At 48.7% G+C, this 25,611-nt stretch overlaps 1 protein-coding gene across 1 annotated transcript in view; it reads left to right on the top strand.

Moving 5' to 3' along the window:
- The window catches only part of UNC45A (unc-45 myosin chaperone A), a 277,165-nt gene that overhangs the window by 235,792 nt on the left and 15,762 nt on the right, over positions 1–25,611 (top strand). The window lies entirely within an intron of this gene.

The following is a 25,611-nucleotide window of genomic DNA, read 5'->3' as shown; positions in this document are numbered from 1 at the left end:
TTAAGCGTCCCTGATGTTGAACTCTTCTACCTTTGATTGTGCTGTGCACTCTATGGTTGGCCTTGTTTGACCACTGTTCAGTCACTTATTTTACAGATTTTTTTTTAAATACCTGCAGTTGCTGTGTTCAGGTTGCTACTAAAAATCCCATTAGCCTGAGTTTTTTTATTTGTCCTCTAGCACAGCATTTATTTTCTGGGAAGTAGGTACGGATATATACACAAACAACAACAATATCCCAGGGTCTATACATATAAAAGACCACGTATAGTTAATCACACCAAGGCTACCCCAAATGATAATCGAAAAATCTTGAAAACATGTTCAATACATTTTCGGATTCCCATCAATCACCATTCCAGGTGACATGCTTTATCATCTGGGTCTCCTTTGATAGTCAACCTAGTGACTATCAGGGCTACAACTCTACCATATTGATGGAGGAGCCCCAAGGATGTTTTTAAACCTCGGTAGCCTTGGTGTGATTAACTATACGTGGTCTTTTATATGTATAGACCCTGGGATATTGTTGTTGTTTGTATAGTTAATACGGGCTGTTTATCTTGGCTTATCTTAAAACTTGGCCTCTGACCTTACCTAAAACATGTTGTATTACGGATATATACACACCAAGAATGCCAGGTAACCTCCCAAAAATGCTTTTTTATTGTATTTTGGGATTATTCTACAGGAATCCAAACAGATTTTGAAAATAATCTCACCCACAACTTTTTTGTGGCATGCCTCATCATTGGTGATTTTTCACATCTATGAGAAATAAAATATCATAAGAAATTGTCCTATAAGATTGTGTTTAACAGATACTTAGAGGGGGTCCTGCTCTGCATTTATTCCATGAGCTTATAGAGATTTGTGCAGTGTCTACACACCTTGGTTGGGTGCCCATCTCATAAGAAAGGAAAGAACAACGATTTCTTATGATATTTTATTGTCTCTTTTATATAATTTTTAACCCTACAGGTTCTTTTCTCATAGAAGAGGTTCATAAATTGAAAGCATTAGGCCTCATTATATCTGCAGGTAACAGAGTAGCCCTAATGAAGGATGTCAAGTCAAGTCAAGTCTGAATTTATATAGCGCACTACATACCCGGAGGGTCTCAAGGCGCTTGAGGAAGGGGGTGGGAGGTTTACTTATCGAATATCCAGGTTTTAAGCTGTTTTCTGAAGGCTAGGTGGTTTTGAGTGAGGCGTAGGTGGGTGAGAAGGGAATTCCAGGTTTTGGCCGCTAAGTAGGAGAAGGATCTTCCCCCCATGGTGGCTTTGTGGATGCGCGGCACAGCGGCGAGGGCTTGGTTGGAAGAACGCAGCTGGCGGGTGGGGGTGTAGAAGGAAAGGCGCGTGTTGAGACAATCAGGTCCAAGTTCGTAAAGGGCTTTGTGTGCGTGGGTGAGGAGACGGAACGTTATCCTCTTGTTGACGGGGAGCCAGTGAAGGTCTTTCAGGTGAACGGAAATGTGGTCTGTGCGGGGGATGTCTAGTATGAGTCTGGCAGAAGCATTTTGGATGCGTTGGAGTTTTTTCTGCAGTTTTGCGGTGGTACCGGCGTAAAGGGTGTTTCCGTAGTCCAGACGGCTAGTTACCAGTGCGTGGGTGACCGTTTTTCTTGTTTCAGTGGGGATCCAGCAAAATGTTTTTTTGAGCATGCGTAGGATGTGGAAGCATGATGATGAGACGGCGTTGACTTGTCTGGTCATCGAGAGTGAGGAGTCCAGGATGATGCCTAGGTTCCGTGCGTGGTCCGTCGGTATGGGGGCTTTTCCTAGGGCCGTTGGCCACCAAGAGTCGTCCCAGGCGGAAGGGGGTGCGCCTAAGATAAGGACTTCCGTTTTGTCCGAGTTCAGTTTTAGACGGCTGTGCTTCATCCACTCGGCTACTTCTTTCATCCCTTCATGTAGGTTGGTTTTGGCGGAGATTGGGTCTTTGGTGAGTGAAAGGATCAGTTGAGTGTTATCAGCGTAGGAGATGATGTTGAGGTTGTGTTGATGTGCGATGGTTGCGAGGGGGCTCATATAGACGTTGAAGAGGGTGGGGCTGAGAGATGATCCTTGCGGGACGCCGCAGATGACTTCGGTGGCCTCTGACTTAAAAGGGGGGAGGTGGACTCTCTGAGTTCTTCCAGCGAGGAACAAGATGATCCAATCCAATGCTTTTCCTTGAATTAAAATGTTTCTGAGGCGTTGTATCAGGGTGCTATGGCAGACTGTGTCGAAGGCTGCAGAAAGGTCAAGGAGGATGAGGGCGACTGTGTCTCCGTCGTCCAGTAGTGTTCGAATGTCGTCTGTTGCTGCGATGAGGGCGGTCTCGGTGCTGTGTTTGGCTCGGAAGCCAGACTGTGAGGAGTCGAGTGATTTGTTGGTTTCGAGGAAGGCGGCGAGCTGATTGTTGATGGCTTTCTCAATGACTTTGGCAGGGAAAGGGAGGAGCGAGATGGGGCGGTAATTTTTGAGTTCGGTGGGGTCAGCTGTGGGCTTCTTCAGAAGGGCGCTGAGTTCGGCGTGTTTCCAGCTTTCTGGGAATGTGGCGGAGTTGAGGGAGCAGTTGATGACGTCTCGGAGATGGGGTGCGATAATGGAGTTTGCTTTGTTGAAGATGTGATGGGGGCATGGGTCTGTAGGGGATCCTGAGTGGATGGAGTTCATTAGGCGAATGGTGTCTTCTGTGGTGATTGGGTTCCAGTTGAGAAGGTTATTCGGAGGAGTTACAGGTTCGGTTGAATTGTATGCGGGTTGGTTGCCAAAGCTGTTATGAATGTCGGCGATTTTGTCATGGAAGAATGAGGCGTGGGAGTCGCAGAGGACTTGAGAGGGGGTGATGTTGTTTGAGCTGGCAGTGGGGTTGGTGAATTCTTTGATGATGTTGAAAAGTTCCTTGCTGTTGCGGGCGTTTTTGTCTAGTCGGTCTTGGAGTGCTGATTTCTTGGCTGTCCGGATTAGTTGGTGGTGTTTGCGGGTGGCGTTTTTGAAGGCGGCTTGGGTGATAGTGTTTGGGTCTTTTTTCCACGTTTTCTCAAGGGAGCGACAGAGCTTCTTGGATTTCTTAAGGTCATCGTTGAACCAGGGGGCGTTCTTGCTTCCTTGCTTGATTTGATGTTTTTTCAATGGTGCTAGTTTGTCGGCGGTTTGGGTTAACCATTGTGTGAGGTTGATGGCGGCTTGGTTAGGGTTCGTTGAGTAGGCCGGGGGTTTTTGAAGAAGCGATGTGGAAATCTGCTCGATGGTGATTTTGTTCCAATTTCTTCGCAGAGTTGGTTGAGGGTGGTTGTGGATCGTGGTCTTATTGTAAATGAAGTGGATGCAACTGTGGTCCGTCCAGTGGAGGGGTGTGGTGTGCGTGAAGGAGATATGCTTGCTGGAAGTGAAGATAGGGTCGAGTGTGTGTCCTGCATAGTGTGTGGGGGTGTTAACAGGTTGTCCAGGAGGGTGGTAGTGTTACTGTTGTTGCTCTTTTTCAGGTGGAAATTGAGGTCTCCCAGTAGAATGTATTCTTCTGAGGGGAGGGCGTGTGTGGTGATGAAGTCAGTGATGTCTTCGCTGAATCTAGTGCGGGGTCCTGGTGGCCTGTAGAGGAGGGTGCCTCTAAGTGTGGTCTTTGGGTCGGTGTGGATCTGGAAGTGAAGGTGTTCGGCGATAGCGAGGTTGTCTTCTGAGCTGGTTGAGACGCGGATGTTGTTCTTGTGGACGATGGCGATGCCTCCTCCTGTTTGGATGGTGCGGTCCTTACGGATGATCTTGTAGCCGTCCGGGATGGCTATGGCGATGTCTGGAGCTGAAGAGGCATTCATCCAGGATGGACACTTGTATGAGCTTTCTCAACGTCCGAAACATGTTGGCAGAGACTAGGGTAGGGTAGGGTGACATTATATCTCACCATATACCCAGATTTGTCACGGTTTTAATCAAATCCGGGATATCCATTATTAAAGGATACTCCAAAAAACATTTTTATAAGTGTATTGGATCCCTGTAATTATCCAACAAACATTTGTTTAAGAACTCCCAGCAATGGTTGAGTCCGCCATGGTGGTATTCACCAACTATGATGTGGTAAATCGATGAAGCGTGTCACAAAAAGATGTGGGTGTTAATTTTTTTAAATCGTTTGATATTCCTGTAGTATAATCCCAAAATAAAATAAAATTTTTTGGGGGGTTGTTCACCTGCCATTCATGGTGATATTAAGAGTAGGTACAGATAGCAGGTTCTTTCCCCTTATCCTATGGAGTATACAGTTTTACCTCCCATAGGGCTACAGTTATGCCCAGTCATAATCATCTTGCCATGTAAGTGCCACCAGGGTCTTGCTTCAGTCTCCAAGTTATCTCTTGCCCTTAGACTCAAGGGGTCATGCTTTAGTGACTAATTTCAGAAGAAAGCTTCAGAAATGAAGATTGGGGTTTTATGGTCTTCAGGTAGAAGTTAATTTATGATGTTTGTTCTTCATTTAACAGCTGGTGCTGGGGGTTAAAACTGAAGTTTTTCAACCAGAGCTTTGTAAACCCACAATATGACTTTTCCGTGGCAGGCCATGCTTCCCTTCTTTTCAGTTTTCACTCCTTGAACATTTCCCACACCTCATTGTATTTTATAAGTAAGAATTAAGTTCCTTTCCTGAACTGAAAGAGCAGACAGTAAGAGACAGTGGTGGATCCATCTGCAGTCCTCCATTGCTCCCCCTGCTAGGCTTGCATTTTAAAAATAATCCTACTTGCATGCATACATGAGATATTTTCAACATAGACCAAATAGGGAAGTAAAAAGAGGTGTGATTGTCGGTCATTCGAGTTGTCAGTACCTACAGAAGTGTAGGAAGAGCCAGATGAATACATCTTTCATATTTTGAGACTTCTGCTATACTGTTATACAGCTCAACAAGGCTGTGAGACCCAGGACAAGTGTATACCTATTCCTCAAATATTGGATTGAGGGGAACAGAGTGCTGGAATTGATACAGAAGTGTTTAAACTGAAAGTTGTAATTGGTGCTAAGCAGGGAGTCAGGAGGGCACTATAAGGAATATATGTTTTATTTATGGTTCTTATCCTCCATCTAGGCTCTATTCTAATAGATTGAGGATTCAAGTAGAAGTGAAAGTAACAAATTTCAATCCAAGCAAACTAAATTGATGCTATTGGAGTTGCACAGACGAAGGTGGCTCACTAATGGCAATGAAAAGTAACAGATGGACAATTTTGTTTCAGTAGGAGCCATGCAAAGTCTCAAAACAAATTTCTGTCACTACAGCAACTGCAGTCAGAGGATCTACATCCATAGAGTAACCCTTCATACTTTCAAAATATTTTCCTTGATCTGATAGAGACTTTTAGCCACAGATTCCTTACAATAGAATTATCCCCAGGCGTCAGAGAGCACCTGGTCATTTTCGAGCAGTACCCTGTGTGCCAGTAGGTGACTTTGTTCACCTCTGCGTAGGCCCCATAAGTGACATATGCTACCTAAATAGGTGCAATCTTGGCGTGCTGATGTTAGTTTTTTCCTTTCCACAACAAATAGCGCTGATCCAGGAAGAGCTACCCCTCAATCACCTTTTTACTCTCTTTTTTCAACTTTTTGTCAAACACTTTTTTGAGAAATACTTTCTCCTGGCGTGACAGATGTCTGCCAATAAACAGGCTGGTTTCAAACCATTTGGTGCCTGTCACAGACAAATGTCTCCCTAAACTTCCTCCCCGCCCGATGTCGGACGACCATGTGATGATCAAGATTCCGGTCGCTCTGAAGGTCCCTAGATCACTCGTAGAGACTCCCCGCTGCATCAGTCAGTCGCCCCACCCTCCCCCGGTTAAAGTCCTTGCCTGATAAGTTGCACACTAAAAAGAAATCCGAGCAGCTGGAGAGGTCTTTAACTTCTCCATATTTGTCCAAATTCTCGGACGAAACGAGGGAGCATCAGTACTCCAGGCCCGCGTCTCTGCAGAGCCCAGAACAGGTTCAGCTCCACACTTTCCTGATTTTCCAGAGCAACCTCTGCCTAACTAAGAAAAATCCCCCCCTCCCTCCCCTCCCCCGGAGTGCCTTCGGGCCTTATGGGTTCGGTAAAGACCTCTACTGGATTCCCGCAAGCAAGGACGCCCTTGGCACTAGTTGGACCCCTTGGATCTGATGCTGAATCTGGAGCAGCACCACCAGCAAGACTAAGACCTTATCTGACGCTTGCTCCTATACTGATGTTCTCCAGCCATTGATTCCAATGGACAACGCCATCCCCATAGTCCTTGACACAGAGCACGACTGGTATCACATGACACTGGTTCCTTTTGTCTTTGGTAGGCCTTGAACAGGGGATGGATGGCAGGAGTATTGCGACCCTGATGAATATTGCCACCCAATGAATGATACCGAGAATCCCTTGTATAATCTGGCTCCTTCGCTATGGTGGTGCATAGGGAGGCTGAGGTCTAGGACCTTCAGCTGCCCTCGGTGGCAGTCAAGTCAAACGTCTTGACAGAGGTGCTTCAGCCAGCGACTGCCCCTTCTGAACCCTTGCTCCACTTTAATGAAGTCCTCAACAAAGTCCTCCTTGGGGCTGTACAGGGCTCACATGCACAGGACAATAGGCCACCACCCTCCTCCAGGGCACCCCAATTTCCTCACCCAGCACCTTACTCCGTAGAGTGGCACATTATCTTTCACTCCATAAGATAGGAAATCCAAGAGGCTACATACCTTTGTAAAGGGAATGCTTTTCTTCCGCTAGCCTATCACTGCAGTCAGTGAACACCGCATGCCTCTTGGGCTGCTACTCCCACACGATCTGGGACTCAGTTGTGCAAGTGCTGCTTATTGTCTCGGAGGAGGTCCAAGCCATTCTCTGTCAAACTTTTGCAGATGGAAGCGATGCAGCAAAGTTTGCCACTTGTTGTGGTCTAGACATGACCGACTCACTGGACAGATTGATTTCTTCGTCGGTGGCACTTTGGTGCCATGCCTGGCTTTTTTGGGGGATGTCCAAGCATTGGCTATGGACAAGCCCTTTAATGTCTCCCGTCTCTTCAGAGAGAAGGCAAACTCAGCACTAGAGTGCTTTAAGGACTTTAGGGCTAAGGCCAGGTCCTTGGGTCTCTCTATGGCCACTCGCCAACCCCAGTTCACCTTTTGCAGCCACATAAGGGGTTTCCAACTGCATCAATACCCTCCCTGCCACTGCAGCCAGCAAACTTCCACGCTTTTTTCATGGGCGAGGACGGGGTTCCCACAGACCATATGGGACAGGTAGCCAGAGTTCAGGCCAGTGCACCAGCCCCCCCTCCCCCCCCCCCGCAGCCTCAGTCTCTAAGCCCCTTTAGTTTGTCATCCTACCATCACGGGCATCCATTGGAGGCAGGATACACAGTCACCTAATCCACTGGAGGTTAATAACATCAGACCGTTGGGTACCATAAATTGTACAAAGGGGCTACTCCATCATCTTTGTAGCTACCTGTCCACCCATACCACCCACTTACGATTGGTTGATGGAGAACCATCTTTCCTTACTCCGCCTGGAAATGTCCGCCCTCTTGGCCACAGAAGGTAAAGACAGCGTGCTGGAATCGGCAGGAGTTGGTTGCTATTCCCGCTACTTTCTGGTGCCCAAGAAGGACGGAGGCTTTCGTCCTATACTAGATATGTGTCCTCTCAATCTCTTCCTCAAACAGGAGAAATTCAAACTGCTGCACGCTTGCTCAAGTTCTCTCTGCACTGGATCCAGGAGACTGGATGGTGGCATAGGAATTGCAGAATGCTTATTTTCACATCCCCATCCTACTCGCTCACAGACATTACCTGCAGGTCATGGTGGACCAGGAGCACTTTCAATTTACAGTGTTTCCCTATGGCTTCACTAGCACCTCTCAGGTGTTCACCAAGGTAATGCCGGTGGTTGCAGCACAGCTGCAGAAGTCTCATATTCCAGTCTTCTTCTCCCTGAACGATTAGCTGTTGAAGGTGGGCGCACCCTAGGCACTTGTCTCCCACCTTCAGACTATGGCGAACCTCCTGCACTCACCAAGGTTTATTAACAACGTGCCGAAGTCACACCTGACTTCCTCTCAGATGCTCCCTTTCATCTGAGCTGTTCTGGAGACCATGCAGTGTTGGGGTTATGCTCCTGAACGGCAAGTCCAGGATAGTCAGGCTATGATACTGATGTTTCTGCCCCTATCTTGGATTTTGGTGGCACAGCCTCTGAGGCTGCTGGGTCTCATTGTCTCCTGCATCCTAATAATGAAGCATGCCCGCTGGCATATGCAGACTTTTCAGTGGGACTAGACAATTCAGTGGGCACAACATCAGGGAAATCACCCCAACAAGGCCCAGATCTCAGAGGGAACTGCAACAGATTTGCAGTTTTGGCTAACTTTAATCATTGGGTCCATGGCAGACCCATCCTCATCCCCCCCCCCCCCCCCCCCCCCTCAGCCAGAACGGACTGTAGTGGTATATGTGCAACTCCTGGGCTGAGTCATCCACCTGAGAAGGCGAAGTTCGGAGGACTCTGGTATCCAGCGGAGTTCAAACTTTGCATATCCAGCGGAGTTCAAACTTTGCATAAAGTTATTGGAGCTTTGGTTGATTCACTTGGCATTGAAGGCCTTTCTTCCCTCCATCAACGGAGGGCTAGTGCAGGTGTTCACGGACAACACCACCGCCATGTGGTACTACAACAAGCCGGGCAGGGTGGCGTTGTGGACCCTTTGTCAGGAGGCTCTTCTTACTGGACATGGCTGGATGGTATCTCTTTCTACTGTGGCTATGGAGAAAATAGCTTCTTTCACTACCAGTGGTGGCTCCTCCGCTAAGTCGAAGGAGCGTTGCCTCACTGCTCTTGGAGCAGTGCAAAAAAATAAAATGATAATACCATGACGTTATTATTTATTTTTCAGTAGGAGAAGTGGTTTGCCCTCTCGGGCCGACCTAACCATCATGCATACTTTGTATGTTCTCCACTGGGCTGTAATGCAGCCTGGATGGAGAACATTCTCCCAGCCCCTATCTGAGCACTGAACCGCAGCGCTCAGACCAATCAAAACGCTGCTGTCATGGTGACAGCAGTGTCTAGATTGGTTGGTAGAGTCTGGGAGCCTGGGTACCTCTGTTCTGTGCTGCCAGTTCTGAGCGAAGAATGCTCCGCCCACCACCCCCATTCTGAGGCAGCCGCCAGTGTTCACTACTATGGTGCATAGGGCAACTTAGGTCTTTGGCCTTCAGCTTCCCTCAGTGGCAGTCAAGACTAATGTCTTGACAGGTGTTTCAGCTGGGGACTGCCCTTCCCATATCCCAATAGATAGTGCTCTGTATAAAGATTTGCTATGCACTCGCCAAGAAGCACCCACCTGAGGGCTTGTGCACTCATTCTAAAAGAGCCAAAGCTGCAACCACTTTGTTAGTTCGCGTAGTTCTAGTCCTGGACATCTGTCAGGCTGCAACCCGGGCTTCCTTACACATGTTTACTAAACATTACTGCCTGGACAGTCCGGTCCATCGAGATGGGCATGTTGCCCGTTCGGTCCTGCTGAGCTTTCTGGTCTGTTAGGTTCACTAGCTCGCCTCTGGTAAGGCAACAAGTTACTTACCTTCAGTAACACCTTATCTGGTAGAGACTCTGTCTAGCCGCAGATTCATTACTTACCCTCCCATCCTCCCTGCTCTATTACCAGATTAAAGGATGAGGGCTTCCCCTTGAAAAAGGCCCCAGAAACTTGCACCAGTGGTCAATCTTCATTATGGCTCTGCACTCCTGGTGTGGAAAGTCGCAAAAATGAATGGACGTCCGCACACCAAGGTTGCGCCTATATATGTACAACAAAAAACAAAAGGGGACCGGGCTCACAAAAGGTCCAGTACACAGGTCTCAAGGTATGAACTGTGAAAATAAGAGGGATGCTGTTCCTATAATGGGAAGGGAGGTGCGGTCCTAACCAAGGAGGCACACGCAGAGAATTCAACTAAAAGGAGCAAGGGCCCTAACGCACCTCAAAGAATGTCATGCGTCGTTATCGGGTTGCTCCTCTTTGGGCCTGCGCTGCATTGCCCAACTGGCCCTGCAGGGGGGCTATTTGCTGGAGATCTTTTACCTGTGATCTTGGCTGATGATGAAGAGTGTGCAAGTGGTATGTGTGGTGTATACAAGAGTGAGTAAAGTGCAGGAAGGGTGTGAGCTAAAAATGACTATGAGAACCAGCTAAACCAACTTTGATTAGAAGGTTCTCTCATGATTAAAAACCTTCAATATTTGCAAGAAAAGGGTATAGTGATCCTATCAAGCATATGTTAAGTAAGAATGTGGGTCTACATGTTTCTTGCCTTCTAGCATTTGAGAGATCAAGGCATTTCTACAGGACCAGCAAACCCTTTTATCTACTCACTGAGGAGCGGTTAATATATATATGATCATGAGTAACTGTACCCTCACCAAGTTACACCAACCGTAACAGTGTCCCTCGGCGTAAGAACCCGAAACGGGCAGTAGAAGGGAGCCAAACACTCCGGTGTGCAGACGCTCAGTGGCGTTGCGTAAGACTAAGAAGTCGTTGTACGCAAATAGTGACCGACCTACCTTCTAAACACTCCAGGGTGGGCCTATATAGGTACCACATACGTCACTTCTGGCGCAGATGCCGCCAATATCGAGCAGAACAATGCCATCTATGGGCTGCAGAGGTACTGCTCCAAAAATTCCAGATCCAGTCTGATGTCTGGGGATAATTCTAAGGTAAGAAATCTGAGCCTAGATAGAGCCTCTACTAGATAAGGTGTTCTGGAAATTAAGTAAGATGTTCACTTGTGATTCTGTGGCTTAGTGTACCTATCTCTTCACATTATTTTTAGAACGCCACCAATGTCCTCTACTTTGTGGCTGAAAAATGTATTTTCTAACTCCTAATATAATGCCCACAACTAGTATGAACTGTCTATATGCTTGAACACGGCATTCAACTCTCCTTTTTTATTTCTTCAGTTCATTTGGAAGGCCATCACTACATTTCTCACCTCACCACTCAAGATTTGAGGTATTTATTGTTTCTAATATCTGAAAGAAACACAAAGTGATCGATTCCTTACCTTAGAATTACCCCTAGGCGTCAGACTGGATCCGTAAAGTTTTTCATCAGCAGTACCCGTCGGTAGGTGGCGGCGTGCGGACCCCCCTTGGATCCAGGCCTGGATCCTGGTCGACGTCGAAGCCGGTTGACCTCATAACACCTCCATGGACGTCGTCCCTACCGGCACCACCTCAGACGTTGCCCGCTCCTCGAGACGACGCCCGCGGTTTCAGCCCGAAGGGGATCCTACGTTGGGCTGGCGTCGATCAATGCCGTTCTCGACGTTGCTCGGGATTTCTATCCCCGTGTCCCTGCTCCTTATTTTAGGCCTTTGGAACGGCCTAAGGACTGGGAGGGGTCTGAGGACCCTCTTGCAGCTGCTTGCGAGGATGATCAGGACTGGGCAGAGGAGTTGGGGAAAGCCAGTGGTCTGGATACCTCACCAGACCGTGGCAATGCGGTCTCCTCCTACCGTGGCTACGGATGAGGGGGCTAGTTATGCTGTGGCGTAGGGCGACCGAGCCACTACACCTCATGCTGCCTTCTGTGGCCGTCAGGACTAACCTCCTGACAGAAGTACTTTAGTCAGCTCCTACTTCTGCGAAGCCGCTGCTCCCCTTCAACTAAGCACTTTCCAACGTTCTTTTGGGCACCTGGTCCTGGCCCACCACAGGGGTTCCTGTGGATAGGAACGTGGCCCGAAGCCATCGCCCAGCTCCGGGTGACCCCATTTACCTCTCCCAACACCCCACCCCCGAGAGCTTGGTTGTCCAATCCTCTGCTTCCCCGACCGCCTTCCCTTCTGCACAACCAGTTAGGGAATCCAAGAAACTGGATCAGTTCGGAAATAAAATGTTCTCTTCCGCCAGGTCTGCTCTGCGGTCCTTGAACGCAGCAGGCCTCTTGGGCCGTTATTCCCACTCTCTGTGGGATACAGTGGCGCAAGTGCTGCTTCAGTGTCCGGTGGAGGCCCGGCCAGCTCTCTCCCAGGCTGTTGCAGAGAGGAGAGACGCAGCTAAGTTCATGATTTGTTGTAGCCTAGACACCGTCGACTCACTGGGCAGATCAATTGCAACAACAATGGTGGTTTGACGCCACACCTGGTTGAGGACAACTGGATTTTCGGGGGTTGTCCAAAACACATTATGGACATACCCTTTGATGGCCGTCGCCTCTTCGGCGACAAAGCAGACAGTGAGTTAGAACAGTTTAGGGATTCACGGGCTACGGCCAAGTCCTTGGGGCTGTCTTCAGTCAGCCCTTCTCCGCCTTCTGCTTTTCGCTCCTTTCGTGGCACCGAAAGGGGCGCCCGCAGCGTTCGCAACAGAGCCACAAGAATGCGCAGCAACAATCTCAGCTCAGATGCAGGTTCTGCCATGGCGGACCAAGGGGCGAGTGGACGGTCAGTCCGCCTCCACTCCGGCCACCTCTGCCTCCAAACCTTCCTAGACTGAACTTTTAGGCCCATCATACGCCAGTGGGCGGCAGGCTTCACCATCACCTCCCCCACTGGCGCACCATCACATCAGACAGGTGGGTTTTAGAGATAGTCCGGAGGGGCTACTCCCTCCCCTTCAAGACTACTTCTTCAGCCATGCCACCTCGGTACCACTGCATGTCGGGGGATCACTTAGTACTTCTTCTGCAAGACGTTGCGGCCCACTTAGCCAAAGGGGGCCATTGAGCCAGAAGTGGGTCATGGTTGCTATTCCCTCTACTTTCTGGTGCCCAAGAAGGACAAGGACCTGCGTTCTATCTTAGACCTCCGGAACTTCAATCACTTCTTCCGCAGAGAGAAGTTCAAGATGCTCACTCTGGCTCAGGTCTTGTCTGCTCTCGATCCACAAGACTGATGGTAGCCCTGGACTTGCAGGATGCTTATTTCCACATCCCAGTCCTGCATCCCACCAGCCTTACCTGTGATTCACGGTAGGCCACGAGCATTTCCAGTTCACTGTGCTCCATTTTGGCCTTACCAGCGCCCCTAGAGTGCTCACAAAAGTGATGGCGGTGGTCGCAGCTCATCTGCCCAGATCACGGGTTTCAGTCTTCCCCTATCTCGACGACTGGTTGTTGAAGACGTCCAAGCCCCAGGCAGTCGTCTCCCACCTCCAGACTATTACCGACCTCCTGCATTCGCTCGGGTTCTCCTCCATCAATGTGCCGAAGTCGCACCTGGTTCCCTCTCAGAAGCTCCTCTTTATCGGAACGGTTCTGGACACAGCGCGGTTTCGGGCTCTGATTCCGATCTTTTAGCCCTTGTCCCGGGTTTCGGTCAGAGTGACTTTGAGGCTGCTGGGCCTCATGGCCTCCTGTATCCTGCTTATCGATCATGCCAGATGGCATATGCGGGCTCTGCAGTGGGACCTGAAGTTCCAGTAGGCGCAGCACCAGGGGTACCTGTCCGATCACGTCCAGATCTTGGAGGGCACTGCACAACAGTTGCAGTGGTGGCTCACGAACCGGCATTGGGTCGATGGCAGATCCCTCTCTCTTCCCCAACCGGAGCTTACAGTGGTGACGGATGCGTCCCTCCTTGGATGGGGCGCCCACATGGGAGAGGCGGAGGTCAGAGGCCTCTGGGCTCCGGCGGAGTCCAAGCTCCATATCAACCTTCTGGAGCTTTGGACGATCCTGCTTGCACTGAAAGCATTCCTTCCCTTTGTCAAGGGGAGAGTAGTGCAGGTGTTCAGAGACAACATCCCGCCATGTGGTACTGCAACAAACGGGGCGGGTTGGTGTTGTGGACCCTATGTCAGGAGGCTCTGCGTCTTTGGACATGGCTGGACCATCAGGGCCTTTTCCTGGTGGATCACAAATGGCGTCTTCACTCGGAAATGGTGCAAAGTCTCTTTCAGCAGTGGGGAGAGCCTTGGTTCGATATATTCGCCACCAAAGAAAAAGCGCTTTGTCATAAATTCTGCGCATTGGAATTTCAAAGGCAGCACTCGCTCGGCGACGTTTTTCGTCACAAGTGGAGTTGCGGTCTGTTGTACGCCTTTCCGCCTATACCTTTTCTGCCCAGAGTGCTGAAGATGATCAGGCGTGACCAGGCACAAATCATTCTTGTGGCCCCGGACTGGGCTCAAAGAGGATAGTATCCCGAGCTACTCAGTATGAGCATCGGTCCTCCGATCAGACTGCCTGTTCGGGAGGATCTTCTATCGCAGCAGCAGGGGACAGTCCTCCGCCTGAACCTGTCCAGCCTCCACCTCTTTGCATGGAGATTGAGCAGCAGCAGTTGATTCCTTTCGACTTGCCTCCTGAAGTTTGTGATGTCATTCTGGCAGCCAGACGTCCCTCCACTAAAGTTGTAAAAGCCATGTAGGTGGAACAAATTTGTGGCATGGTGTACAGCAAAGGCTGTGGATCCCCTTTCTGCCCCTCTTTCTGAAGTACTACTGTTCCTTCTTTCTTTGGCCCAGCAGGGCTCTGCTCTGGGCACCTTTAAGGGCTATCTTCCTGCTATCTCAGGCTCCCCGATCAGCCCTCTCTTTTCGAATCCCCTGTTGTAAATAGATTTCTCAAAGGCATTACACAGCTTTTTCCTCCTATTTCTATGCCTTAGTGGGACTTGAACCTGGTTCTTACATACTTGATGTGCGCTCCCTTTGAGCCTCTCCACAACGCCTTTTTGTCTCTTAACCTTGAAAACTGCCTTCCTGGTGGCCATCACCTCCGCTAGGCGAGTGAGTGAGCGCCAGGCTCTTTCTTGTAAGCCTCCTTTCCTATTGGTCCGTCTGGACAAGGTTGTGCTCAGGCCACATCCTTCCTTTTTGCCAAAAGTTGTTACAGCCTTTCACATTGGGCAGACTATTACCGTGCCCACCTTCTTTCCACCTCCGCATCCTTCCAGGGAGGAAGAGAGGCACCACCGTCTGGACCCAAATTGTGCGCTCTCCTTTTATCTCAACCGCACATAACAGTTCCTGCTGGATGACCAACTCTATGTTGGCTACGTTGGCACCAAGAAAGGTCGGGCGGTACACAAGAGGACTATCTCCCACTGGTTTGTCTTGTGTATCAAAGCCTGTTACTAGTTTGCTAAGAAGGAACCTCCGGTGGGACTGCAGGCTCATTCCACCAGAGCTACTGCAGCCACTACTGCATTGGGATGTGGTGCCCCCCCTGCAAGACATCTGTCAGGCAGGCACGTGGGCCTCGCTGCACACGTTTACTAATCATTATTGCCTGGACTGCCGAGTCCGGAGAGACGGCTTCTTGGGCTGTTCTGTTCTGCGTGACTTTCTGGTGTGATCTTGGTTTGTAGACCCACCACCGGGGTTGGTATTGCTGGGGTATCTATTCTAAGGTAAGGAATCTATCACTATGCTTTTCTTTCAGATAAACAATTTACTTACCTTCGGTAACGATATGTATGAGGCATATGAGCTGCAGATAGTACACTGTGCATTAGATCGCCACCTGGTGTTGGGCTCAGATGATTGCAGGTTGTTGTCTTCTTGGAAGAAGTCTTTGCTAGTCCCGATAAGTGACTCCTCCCTTGGACAATACTATGCATGGGCATCGGCTCCATCCTCAGATTGTTTTTTTCTGCCACTGGGTTACGTGTGAGAAATTGGCCTGATATATGATGCTCACTAGTTCTAGTGATCACCTTGTATCAGTCCAAACAACCCTTACGGTGATTGGTTGTAAGTCAACCTTAAAGACCAGCTATCCTAGTGGTAGCATGGAAAAGCAGTCTTAGGCTAAAGTCTTTTGGCATGTGAAGCCAGCTGTTTTACCACATATAACCCCTTGAATACCAAATGAAAGGACACCACACAGGTAGTTATGAAAATAAACAATATATTTATTAACTAACATACACCTCGGAACTCTTTATGAGGTCAGAGGGCTAAGCACATGACAAGACTCTTAAGAAAAATACGTTAAGTAGCACGAGTTACAATGTTGCCCATGGGGCGCAACAAACCATATACTAAACAAGTGGTATAAGGAAGTCGATAGAAGGAATGGAGCTGTCCCAGAGGCTGTAGGATCGCTGGGACTACACTATCCTAACTTTAGGTAAGTAATAGGAGGCCCACGGAACGCGTGTGCAGAGTGTGAACTCACACGCGAGATGCTTAACAACGTCTATGGACAGTACAGTTCAAGGAAAAGGTGAGTACGGACAATCCTGACTATATAGGACTAAAACGACTGTGAATCTGGACACTAGGAGAGTAAATCTACCCTTGAGCACCGAAATGCTCTTGTTACCTCACCCACGGGCTGCAGGTGCATAGGTGCGAAGTCGTGTCGGGTTTCTGCGTTGAAGTCTATGGAGCCTGAAAGAAAAGATGCTGCAGGCGACCAGGAGGAAGATGTCCAGTGTGATCCAATGGTGGATCAGGGAAGCTGAAGACCTGAAAGCAGAGGGGACAATGTTCAAAGTCACTAGCCAGTGACTGGAGTGGAACCAGGAAGGAACCAGAGGCTTGCGTCGCGATCAGGTGAAGAGTGGACGCTTGACTCTGCAGCCACGTGGACCAGGAGGTGTCTTCGACGACCAGGATGGAGGCACGAGCTGTCCCACGCAGGCTCTCGCTGTCGGCAGTGTTGGATCCGGATTCAGCGTCAACAGGCCTTGGCAAAGGCAACCCACGCGGTGAGTGGAATCGGCGTCTGGTGCGGACCAGGAGAGTCCGGGGTGCTTCTCCTTTGCAGGGAAGCAGGGGCCAGTCTGGAGCAACCAGACCAGCAGTGTGGATTTCAAGGATCGTCGTCTAGGAGGCCACTAGCCAGCCGGCAAGTGACCAGACAACGCGTCGAGCAGCAATCAAGCAAAAGGGCCCCACACAGATCTCGTGGATGCTGGAGGGCTGATCTTCTCTGCAGGAGCTGCTCGGGGCTGGGGCTTCTCAATCCCCAAAGCACTTTCTCGAGGATACCTCAGAAGTCTTGCTGGAAGCGAAGTGCAGTTTCTTCAAGATGGCCGGTCCCACGTGTCTCGTCGCACCCACGGATCTCAGCTGTGCTGCAGATGTAGGTAGAAGTCGGAGAGGTCTGGAAGTCCGGGTCTCGTCGGGCTCTGAAGTCTGGATCCACTCGGGAAGACGACAAAGTGAAGGCTCTGGACGCTTGATGGTGCCTGCTTGTGCAGGGTGGACACTCCTTGCCCATAAGGGAGATTTCTTCAGTCTTCTGTGGAGCAGAACGTCGAAGTCCAGAGTTTCTTCTTGTAAAATCAATTCAGGATAATCTAATTTGGAATGGGACCAGCTCCTACCTTTATCACTAGGTCCCTTCTATGTGTGGGACCAGGAAGGGGGGTGGTTACACCCCCTATCCTTTGTCCGGTTTCGCGCCAGAGCTGGGGCTGGAGTGCCCCAGTTACTGGTTTGAACCAGTGGATGCCCAGGGCACCTTGTGTGCCCCAGGCATGTCTCATTCCTTTCAGGCCTGTCCTACCTAATACAAAAAATCCTGTCTGGGGCGGTTCTAGCACCTCCCAAGGCAGCAAACCCTTTGTCCAGGCCTCCCTCGCTGGAAGGACTCCCAGCAGCAGGAGGTCAGACTTGTGTCTGGTGGCAGCATCCATTTTGTGATGCTGAGGCTCGAGTTTAACTTTAACCGGGGTTTACAGTTAGGTACATGTTGTGTCCCTCTAGAAGGGTGGAATACTACCCCCGGCGCCAGAATTGGCGAGGGGGTAGTATTCCAATTCGTATGACACCTTACTCGACATGTTTTGATAATGCTATGCCAAAGTTAGCAATAACTGCGAGGATTATAATGCACTTAAGAGTATATGGTATAGCGTTATCATGGAAACAGCTAAAGGACTTGGTTCCGAAAGCTGCAGACAGGCTCAGCTCATGCTTGAGCACCATCTCACATAATTCCAAGCACTCTGCCTCCAGGATTGTTAAGGCCTGCCATAGGAGTGACTTATAGGAGGATATGTGTCCATTTTAGGTTTAGATATAGGTGTACTATATCTAAAGCAAAGGGTGATTACACCACCTTGCCCCAGCTGATTGATCAGCCAGTTGTGTCAGATTTGGATGGCCAGCCAGGGGTGGCATAATACATGCTGCAGCCCCTGGTAGGCCTTGGGTTCACTTATGCCCTGGGTACCTATGGTACACTGTACAAGGACTTACAAGAGTGATCCAATACCAATTGGTAAATGCACCTAAAGTACATGGATGTCAATTTAGAGAGAGAACAGCTAGGCTGTGGGTCTGATTAGCAGGCCCACAGCCAGGGAAAGTCGTAAACCAGTGAAGCAAAAATCTGGGGTGACCATAGGATTGCAGACCCTACTCTCCTACATAACCCCCCCCCCCCAAACTTAGGGACATTAAACTAACCTTGACCTGGTGAGTCTTCCTGTTCTAAGTGGAAATACCTGGAGAGACCATCTGCATTGTCATGGTCCGTCCCTGGTCTGTGCTCCACTGTGTCCATCCCCTGTAGGGAAATGGACCACCTAAGAAGTTTGGGGTTTTCACCCTTCATCTGATTTAGCCACAAGAGGGGCTTACGGTCTGTCTGAATCTTGAAGTGAGTTCCACACCAGTATGGCCTCAACTTCTTCAGGGCCCAAACCACAGCAAAGGCCTCCCTCTCAATAGCTGACCAACGTTTCTCTCTAGGGGTCAGCCTTCTACTTATAAAAGCAATGGGCTGGTCATGACCATCAGTATTCAGTTGAGATAGAACAGCTCCCACACCCAACTCAGAAGCATCTGTTTGGACAAGTCTGGACTCTTGAGAATAGGTGCAGTGCACATGGCCTGCTTTAGGTCATCAAATGCCTTTTGACAGCTAACTGTCCACTGAACTTTCTTTGGCATTGTCTTACTTGTCAGGTCATTAAGAGGGGTCACAATTGTCCCATAATTTCTGACAAATTTCCTGTAGTACCCAGACAGGCCCAGGAAAGCTCTGACCTGTGTCTGGGTGGTTGGAAGAGCCCAGTCCTTTATGGCATGTATCTTGCTCTCCAATGGTTGAACCTGGCCTCCACCTACAAGGTGGCCCAGGTACACAACTTGACTCTTCCCTATCTGGCACTTAGTAGCCTTGATAGTGAGGCCTGCCTTTTGCAGGGCCTCCAAAACTTTCCTCAGGTGGATCAGGTGATCCTCCCAGGTGGAGCTAAAGACAGCAATTTCATCTAGATATGCTGCACAAAAGTCATCCAACCCAGTGAGAACTTGGTTCATCAACCTTTGAAAAGTGGCGGGTGCATTTTTTAAACCAAAGGGCATCACCACAAATTGGTAATGCCCTCCTGGGGTAGAAAATGCTGTTTTGGCCTTGGCATCCTCAGCTAACCTGATTTGCCAATACCCCGCTGTCAGGTCAAATGTACTCAAGAATTTGGCAGAAGCCAATTTCTCTATGAGTTCATCTGCTCTTGGTATTGGATGGGCATCTGTCTTAGTGACAGGATTGAGACCCCTGTAGTCTACACAAAACCTCATCTCTCTCTTACCATCCTGGGTGTGAGGTTTAGGCACTAGAACTACAGGACTTGCCCAAGGGCTCTCTGAGGGTTCAATGACTCCCAATTCCAACATCTTTTGTACTTCTTGTTTTATGCAGTCCCTGACGTGGTCAGGTTGCCTGTAGATTTTACTCTTTATAGGCAGACTGTCACCAGTGTCCACCTCATGGGTGCACCAGTTTGTCTGACTGGGTGTCAGAGATAACATTTGTCTAAAGGATTGAAGAACTTGTTTGCAATCCTTTTGCTGATGTTCAGAGAGGCTGTCAGAAAAGACTACACCATCTACTGACCCATCATCAGGGTTCTGAGTGAGCAGATCTGGGAGAGGGTCACTCTCTTCCTCCTGTCCCTCATCTGTGGCCATGAGCAAGCCCATGTCCTCCCTGTCAACAAATGCCTTGAGCCTGTTCACATGAAGTACTCTGTGAGGGCTCCTGGGAGTTCCAAGGTCTACCAGGTAGGTGACCTCTCCCTTTTGTTCAATGATGGTATGGGGTCCAGACCATTTGTCTTGGAGGGCTGTTGGGGCCATAGGCTCCAACAACCACACCTTCTGTCCAGGTTGGTAAACAGTAAGGACAGCCTTTTGGTCATGCCAAGCTTTTTGAAGTTCTTGGCTGGCCTCAAGATTTTTAGATGCCTTCTCCATGTACTCTGCCATCCTGGAGCGGAGACCAAGTACATAGTCCACTATGTCAAGTTTAGGCTTTTTGAGAGGTAACTCCCATCCTTCCTTTACAAGAAATAAGGGTCCGCTTACAGGATGCCCAAACAGAAGCTCAAAAGGGCTGTAGCCAACCCCCTTCTGTGGGACCTCTCTGTAAGCAAACAGAAGGCAGGGTAAAAGGATGTCCCATCTTCGTCTAAGCTTTTCTGGCAACCCTATTATCATCCCTTTTAGGGTCTTGTTGAATCTCTCAACAAGCCCATTGCACTGTGGGTGATAGGGGGTGGTGAATTTGTAATTTACACCACACTCCTTCCACATTGCAGTCAAGTATCCTGACATAAAGTTTGCATCTCTGTCAGAGACAACCTCCTTAGGAAACCCCACTCTGGAGAATACTCCAAGTAGGGCCCTGGCCACAACAGGAGCTGTAGTGGTCCTAAGGGGAATAGCTTCTGGATACCTAATGGCATGATCCACTACCACTAGTATAAGTCTGTGCCCAGATGCTGCTGGGGGGGGTCCATTGGTCCAACAATGTCAATCCCCACTCTTTCAAAGGGTTCCCCCAACACAGGTAGTGGTATAAGGGGGGCCTTTGTTGTGCCACCTGACTTGCCACTGGCTTGGCAAGTGACACATGAGCGGCAAAACTCTTTGGTGTCTTCAGACATATTCACTCTCCTGTTCTTACCCCTTGCCTTTGTAAAGCGCTCTGATATCTGCAAAGATCTTGTTCGCGCTATATAAAACTTTCAAATAAATAAATAAATGAGGCCAGTGAAAGTGTGGGACAAGTCTTTCCCAAGTCTTGTTATGGCCTAAGTGACCTGCAAGGGGAATCTCATGGGCTAAGGTAAGAAGGAAACCTCTCGGAGACAAGGGGATAACCAGCCTCCTGGTAGCACCAGGCTTGGGGTCTCTTGCCTCAGAGTATAGAAGTCTATCATCCCAGTACACCTTGTGGGTACCTGTAGCATTCCTTGCAGCCTCAGCAGCAGCCTGCTGTCTGAGGGGTTCAAGAGAGGAACAGTCTAACTGTGCCTGGCTCAAGTCTGCCCTGGAAGGTCCCCCTGTCCCAAGAAACTCAACCTGTTCAGGTTCAAGCTCTTCTAGGACAGTTCCTTCTGGGGTCTTTGGGTCAGCCTCCTGAGAGGGCTGATCCCCACCTTGAGGTAGGGGGGAAGGCACTGCCTTAACACTTCTGCTCTTTCTCTTGGGGAGTGTCTGGTCCATTGTTCCAGGATCCAGCACTTGTTCAGCTGGGCATTTCTTGGCCTGTGACCTGGTCACAGCAAGGACATGTGCTGGGAAACCTAACATTTCCACATGAGTCCTATTCTCCACATCTGACCATAAGGAGGATTCCAAATCATTGCCCAACAGACAGTCCACTGGGATGTCTGAACTAACTACAACCCTTTTGAGGTCAGTTACCCCTTCCCAGGAGAAGTTAACAATTGCCATACTGTGATTGGTAGTGACATTGCTAGCATTGGTCACTAGGTAGTCTGAACCTAGTATTTCCTGATCAGGGTCCACAAAGTTTGGTGTCACCATAGTGACACTGGCACAAGTGTCCCTGTAGGCATGAGCCACTTTTCCATTAATTAAAGGTGTTTGTCTGTATTTGCCCAGAGTACTGGGACTTACAGTAGGGGTCAAATCCATGTCCCCAGTACAGACAAGAACAGCCTGAGTAGGTGTCCTGACCAAGTCAGAACCCACCTCAGTTCCCAGGGTTAACCCAATTATAGCCTTGGGGGGTGCACTGCCACTACTAACTGTACTAGGGGGTGCAGGTGCCTTAGAGGCAGTAGTGGTAGGAGCTGTGCCTTTCTTGGTGCACTCACTAAACCAGTGAGTCTTACTTTTACAGTATTGGCACCATGGTTTTCTTTGACCATCATTCTTCTTCTTTTGGGAATTCTGGGACCCACCCTCCTTAGATTGTTGGGGCCCTGTTGAAGCCTTCTGGTCATTTTGCTTATTCTCATTATTACCCTTCTGGTCTGCTTTCTTCTGGCCACCACCCTGGTTCTGGTTCTGCTGCTTGACCCTTGTCCTGACCCATCTGTCTGCCTTCTTTCCCAATTCTTGGGGAGAGGTCAGATCTGAGTCAATAAGGTGCTGATGCAACAACTGGTTCTGACAATTATTTAAGATTTTCTCTCTCATAATTAGATTATACAATCCTGTGTAATCAGTAACTTTACTTCCCAGTAAACAGCCTTCCAAAGCCTTAGTGGCACAATCAACATAGTCAGTCCAATCCTGAGCTTGAGTTTTCTGGGTGCCTCTGAACATCAATCTGTACTATTCAGTTGTTAAGCCAAACCCATTAATCAAGGCACTTTTCAGGACTTGGTAATCATTAGCATCCGCATCTCTAACAGTGAGGAGCTTGTCTCTTCCTTTACCTTCAAAGGAGAGCCACAATATAGCTGCCCACTGACTCTGGGGAACCTGCTGTACTTTGCAGGCTCTCTCCAAAGCAGTCATCCATTTGTGGATGTCATCTCCTACCTTAAAGGAGGGCACTATTTTACTCGGGTGTCTATTATCAAAACTCCTGTCTTTATCTCTAGGGATAATGCTGCCACCAGTGGGTTCTACCCCACTCAATTTCTGCTCTCTGGCAAAGGCAAGTTTCTCTTTGGCAAGGGCAAGTTCTTCCCTTTGGATTCTCAGATTGACTTCCTTCATTTTTGCTTCATGTTCTCTTCTCTGAGGGGAAGTCATCCCTCTCTGAGAAGATGCCTGAGAGACATGGGTGTGAATAGATCTGTTATAGCCTCTGGATTGAGACCCAACTAGTCTATTCCCAAGGTTAGGCCTGCTTGAGGATGGGCCTGGGGCTCCCCCAGTTCCATTCTCATGTAGGCTTAAGTTGGCCCTGGTAAGTCTGCTGACTTTAACCTGGCCATTGTCTACCTCTCCCTCAGATAATTCTCCATCTTCCTCACCATCTACCTCTTCGGTTTCAAGGGGGTTAGATTCAGGGTCACCTTCTAAGGGGGGCATGCTTCCATCTGTAGGATTAGAGGGGCCTGGATTAGAAGCCCTTCTAGCATCATATGTCTCTAAGAGACCTATCAGAAAAGGAAGGGTAGGGTTAGAACCCTGTTTCAGTTTCCTGGAGGTACACAATTTTCTCATCTCCTGGAAGCTGAGGGCTGCATATCTTGAAATGACCTGTGGAGGGTCAATAGCCACAAGGGGAGCCACTGTGTTCTCTCCTGTGGCAGACATGCTTTCTAGTGAGGTGTAAGTGGTGCACTTACCTACACTATGTGTTTTCCTACTGATCCCTTGCTAAGAGTTGTAGTCCGGGTGTGCTACTCTCTTTCTACTACAACAGCTGGTTCAGTAGAACTCAGAGTATTTCTAAGCTCGTTATATGTACCTAAGGTACCTTATGTGATCTTTCAAATGATATCTCAAGATTATATTTGGTAAAAACAACAGCAAGCTCAAATCCTAACCGCTGCACACCAATGTGAGAAGTTGGCCTGATATATGATGCTCACTAGTTCTAGTGATCACCTTGTATCAGCCCAAACAACCCTTATGGTGATTGGTTGTAAGTCAACCTTATAGACCAGCTACCCTAATAGTAGCATGGACAAAGCAGTCTTAGGCTAAACTCTTTTGGCATGTGAAGCCAGCTGTTTTACCACATATAACCCCTTGTATACCAAATGAAAGGACACCACACAGGTAGTTATGAAAATAAACAATATATTTATTAACTAACATACACCTCTGAACTCTTTGAGGTCAGAGGGCTAACCACATGACAAGACTCTTAAGAAAAATACGTTAAGTTGCACGAGTTACAATGTTGCCCTAGGGGCGCAACAAACCATATACTAAACAAGTGGTATAAGGAAGCCAATCGAAGGAATGGAGCTGTCCAGAGGCTGTAGGATTGCTGGGACTACATTATCCTAACTTTAGGTAAGTAATAGGAGGTCCACGGAACGTGTGTGCAGAGTGTGAACTCACACGCGAGATGCGTAACAACGTCTATGGACAGTACAGTTCAAGAAAAGGGTGAGTACGGACAATCCCGACTAGATAGGACTAAAACAACTGTGAATCTGGACACTAGGAGAGTCAATCTACCCTTGAGCACCGAAATGCTCTTGTTACCTCACCCACGGGCTGCGGGTGCATAGGTGCGAAGTTGTGTCTGGTTTCTGCGTTGAAGTCTATGGAGCCTGAAAGACAAGATGCTGCAGGCGACCAGGAGGAAGATGTCCGGTGTGATCCAAGGGTGGATCAGGGAAGCTGAAGACCTGAAAGCAGAGGGACAATGTTCAAAGTCACTAGCCAGTGACTGGAGTGGAACCAGGAAGGAACCAGAGGCTGGCGTCGTGATCAGGTGAAGAGTGGATGATTGACTCTGTAGCCACGTGGACCAGGAGGTGTCTTCGACGACCAGGATGGAGGCACAAGCTGTCCCACGCAGGCTCTCGCTGTCGGCGGTGTTGGATCCGGATTCGGCGTCAACAGGTCTTGGCAAAGGCAACGCACGCGGTGAGTTGAATCGGCGTCTGGTGCGGACCAGGAGGGTCCGGGGTGCTTTTCCTTTGCAGGGAATCAAGTTTATGAATTAATCACACTTATAATCATTAATTACTTAGTCTGAGTCTTCATTCAATTGCTCCTGATATGTAATCCAAAAATTCTTTATAAAATTGCAAAACCCAACGCAATCAATTGGAGAATTAATTCATTTTAATTCTACCAAGCATGTATATTCCTTTTATAATTCAAAGGTTCAAATACAATTTTAAATTCAATCTTTAAGTACGAAAATTGAGGGTGCTCATAAGAACTTGCATAAAGGTAGTGCTCAAGAATTGACGCTTGTGATTGAAAGGAAGGAAGGAAAGGAATTGGTGACAATGTTTAAAAACACAATACTGGTACAATAATTTCAAACAGTATTAGCTTGTCCACATTCAAAATTCACAACCTAGTGCTTAAAGGTTAGTTTCCATTTATTTTACACGTTGGCACACTAGGTTTTTTGGTGGTCCAAGGGGGTTCAAAATTAAAGGTGTCGACGTTTCGACCCGACTTAATGCTTGTGGGTAATTGATAGCCTCTGCCTGCGGGTCTTCTTCAGGACAAGGGAGCACCCTCCGTACCAAAGGAGTATGGTTCCCTGATGTGGATTAAGGTGGTCAAGGTACTCAATATCCAACCAGAGGTATCTGGATCCGTGTCCCAGAAATTTCATGCACCATGAAGGTGAATCCAGCTTATTAAATTAGTTGTTGTGTTCGTCTATCAGTCACTTCGTTTTTAAGAACTTCTTTTTTTGGATATGGGGTCAGGTGACTCATCCTGAGTCGTGAGGTCTACGTGAAGTGTGCCGGTGAGGTCACTATCGTTTGGA

The sequence above is a fragment of the Lissotriton vulgaris genome, chromosome 2_1, assembly GCF_964263255.1.
Source record: "Lissotriton vulgaris chromosome 2_1, aLisVul1.2, whole genome shotgun sequence".
NCBI lineage: Eukaryota > Metazoa > Chordata > Amphibia > Caudata > Salamandridae > Lissotriton > Lissotriton vulgaris.
Note: the sequence above shows the minus strand (reverse complement) of the source record. Positions and strands in the feature narration are given on the sequence as shown.